The 4,037-nt window shown below is 29.7% G+C and overlaps 1 long non-coding RNA gene across 1 annotated transcript; it reads left to right on the forward strand.

The window, feature by feature from the left end:
- Positions 1-309: 309 nt before the first annotated feature.
- On the forward strand, positions 310-3,820 carry LOC128547273 (uncharacterized). The gene is made up of 3 exons (XR_008366419.1): positions 310-414; positions 1,298-1,394; positions 1,900-3,820. It is a non-coding gene; the product is annotated as an uncharacterized LOC128547273 (long non-coding RNA).
- Positions 3,821-4,037: the final 217 nt, after the last annotated feature.

The following is a 4,037-nucleotide window of genomic DNA, read 5'->3' on the forward strand; positions in this document are numbered from 1 at the left end:
ACATAAGAGTTTACAGATGTCCATGTCACTTGTATAAACAAACCCAATAATATGTGACGCACCATGACATTTTGGGTCCAAATTCGGCGTTACGTCATTTAAGAAAACATCGATTAAAGTTACGTCACAAAAAAAATGGTGGACGTTACCACGTGTTCGCGGCAATTAATGCATTTTTTGTTTTCAATAATACTCTACCTTGCCACAAGAAAAAAATGAAGTGACATTTATAAACATTTCCGTGTTTTGCAATTCCGTTTCTTTAAATTTTTTAAATGAGTGATAATTTATCGCCCTTTGAAGCGACACGCCATTTGTAAACATGGAAGGTCGCGGAGAAAATGAAACTACCAAAAACAATTATTTGATGATTTATTTCGATTGTATAAAGAATGACAGTTAGCGAATTTCAAGGTAAGTAAGTATTTAAGCGATATGTAGTGTTAAAAATATTATTTGAGTTCATATCGACAGTTTTGTCCGATATCTTTTCCAAAAATAGCCCGGATTTGACACTAATGACAGATTCGAGGTAGATTTAGCGCAGTTCACATTTTATTTACAAGTGTCAATATATTGTAGACTATATTTTATTTAGATCTACTAAATCTGCCATGAATTCAACTTTTTTTTAAATCGGTTTTGACTCTTATTCAGTAGAATCTGTATGCAAGACAATTACAAGAAGTATTCATAATTCAGTAGAATCAGTATGCAAGACAATTACATGAAGACCTTGTGACTCTGGTGCCAGACAAAATTACAACAGTCGGTCATAATGTTTAGTTACATATTAAAGTTAAAGCCCTGATCATTTTATAAATATAGCCATGCCATGAAAGTGACTGATTAGGAATAGTTGAAACACATCTATTGTCAGCTTCAACCACTAATTTCTTACATGTACTGTAATGTCAAATCAGTCCATAAATAAAACTTCTACAAGGCATAAATATTGTTTTTACTTGGAAAGAGACAGTTTTTTCCAAAGCTTTTCATGTTAAATTTGCATACTGTTAACTTGGCCATTAAAGCTTTTCATGTTAAATTTGCATACTATTCACTTGGCCATTATTTCTGGATTCCTCACCATTTTGTACTGTTCTTGGCAAGTGACTAAAAACCACTTAGTAAAATAAATAAACTTTAGATACATTTTGTTTTGAAAGCCTAGCCAGGAATTCAAACCTATTACTCTTTTTATAGAAGTCTTTGTGATAAATTTGTACTCAACTATCTGCCCAGGGCATTTTTATCTCACATTTCAGCCTTTTTCAATATTTTTTTCATTTTACAGATCAACCACTGAGGATTGTTTGGCTTGATGCAATGACCTTAAACAGTGAAATGATTTTCCAGGAAGGTCTATACACAACAAGCTGGATTTTATGGGGGTTTGTAAATTTCTTCATACATTTTTACAGTTACTATACTGCTATTATAAGAAAGATAAAGACATTAAAGTAGCATAAACATAAATGATCTCTTTCATTCATAACATTTTAAGAGAAATGATTTTGATTATAGACCCATTCAACACATATGTGTAATATATTAAGAAGTGAATAAGTAATGACATACAATAATTGAATATATCATGTATGTATTTTTTCATATTTTCAAAATTATTTTTACAGTATTTGTGTTTACATTAAGTTTGATTGTATGTCTAGTCTGTAGGAATCTTAGCTAGTTTATGTGTTCTTGAAAAGCTACTTTTTCTGCATGAATACTGTAAGATTCTTGGATGAGTTTATACTTATCAAATCTGCTTTCATTCAGCTTTTAACAAAAAGACTCTCTTAAGTTTAAAAAGATGCTTTACAGTTTTATATTCTGTAACCTTATACTAATCTTATTAAAATGAAGTTCTAATGTTGATGAATTTTTGTTTTGCAGTGATGAAAGAACTATGAATATGTAAATGGGAATGAAACAGAAGGAATTAATATGTTCTACTGATCATCCAGCTGAAATCATGCCTGTGGAATAGAGTGCATGTCACAAATACTGATATGAGCAAATAACTCCATATTGCACAAATAATGTCATGTTTCCTGCCCTCATGACCTGAAAAAGTTAAAAATTCTAGTTCAAATTACAAATGTGTTTCAAGAAAAAGTAAAACTTAGTCAACTGTGAGAAATATTGGGTAAAAGTAGTGTTTTTGATGTCATGACAGCTGTGAAGTTGTTTGAGAAGCACTATCCTAATTGTTCTAACAATACAGAATTTAACTTATAAATTTTCCAAAACTGCATGCATGAAATACTAAGACATGCATGTCTGTTGAATGAATCCTAGTTGTTTCAAAACTACAACATGTGTGGCATTAAAGCACAACCTTTGGAGGAAACTTTTTAACAATAAAAACTGCCTTGCCAGTGTGAGTGTAGGAAGGATTTTTCCAGAAATGGCAGAAAACTACCAATATAGCAGAAAATATTTGTTACTGGCTGAATATAATATATTTTATTTCAAGAATTAATCATGTTAATCCATGGTTATAATTGTGTTAAAAGATATTTTTACATGACATGACCTTTGCAGAAATAGCTATTTTTTTTGCAAAACATTGTGAGTTGCCATGGTAACACAAATTTGACTTAAATTTAGATTTGTTTGATTATGTAAACAGCATGTGTCTTGTTTATATTCTGCTAATAAGACTATGTTCTGCAAGAAAATATCTTTATGTGTAACCATCAATAAAACATGTTATAACACAAATCTTCCATAAAATGGCAGAGCTGTAATGCAGGTAGGCATATCAGGAAAATATGTAGTTCTGAAAGACAAGTTGTATTATATAAAATGATGTTTGTTTTTTATAAATGATTATAATTGACCATTTGTGGTGTAAAACAAATGTATACTGAACAGATGCTAAATGAATGTTCTGATTCTTTCTGGAAAATTTACAAAAAACTACTATTTTAAGAAAATAGTGCATTGTTGCCATGGTAACATTAATTTAACTTTTAAATTATTTTGGATATCATCATATGTAAACAGCATCTTTCTTGTTTATATGTTATATATGTGAAGCTGTATTATGTTAGTGAATATATTTTCATATGTAATAATTGCACCAACAAAGCACTATGTTATTACACAAGCCTGCTTTAAAATGGCAATAGTTGTAACTGAGAGAGGTGTATGTGAAAATTATGTATTTCTCAAACCATATTACATTAATTTTCATGGAATGATGTCTACTCTTTCACTTTTAAATAAGAAAACAGACAGCTTTTGATGTAAATATATGGAAAAACACTTCCAATATTCAATTTATTACAAAGAAATTGCCAAAAATATTAGTATTTTTGTAAGAAAATACCACATTGTTGCCATGGTAATGTTAGTATTTTTGTAAGAAAATACCACATCGTTGCCATGGTAATGATTCACTGATCAGTATATCTAAGTCTTTTGAAATTTTAGCAAACTCACAGTTGATAATAACAGTCTAATATATCTTCTTGCCTGATTTTCTTTCTTACTGTTTAATAGATAAGGTGTCTATAATAATAAGATTAATGTCCTAGTTTTTGGGATGTTGTCTAATTTGATATCAAATAAATTCTGTATCTTGTTCAAAAGAATGTCATAAAACAGTTGTCTGTAAACTGTTAGCACACTAGAAAAAGTTAATTGTGTATTTATTTCACATTCTATGTAATTTATTGCTAGATTCATCAAGAGACTGTTAAAAAAGAGGTTAAACAACAGTGTTGCTATAGAAACGATTTTTAGAACATAAATATTTTTATACTACATGAAAGAAAGAGACAAAAAGAAATACATTCCATTAATTGCATGTTGCTTTTGTTATTTTATCATGTATCTTATCTTGATATTATTTAAATATGGTGTCATTATTTAGATATACTGCCTCAATTTTGACACAGTTAGACAAAAACATGGTGTCCGAAAAGTGGTAATATCTCCATGACAACGACTGATTTTTGTTGTCAAATTGAAGATTTTTACTCAGAACGGGTCAGTCTGTCAGATTAGCCCAAACCCCCATTTTT

This window comes from Mercenaria mercenaria, chromosome 12 (genome assembly GCF_021730395.1).
Source record: "Mercenaria mercenaria strain notata chromosome 12, MADL_Memer_1, whole genome shotgun sequence".
Classification (NCBI taxonomy): domain Eukaryota; kingdom Metazoa; phylum Mollusca; class Bivalvia; order Venerida; family Veneridae; genus Mercenaria; species Mercenaria mercenaria.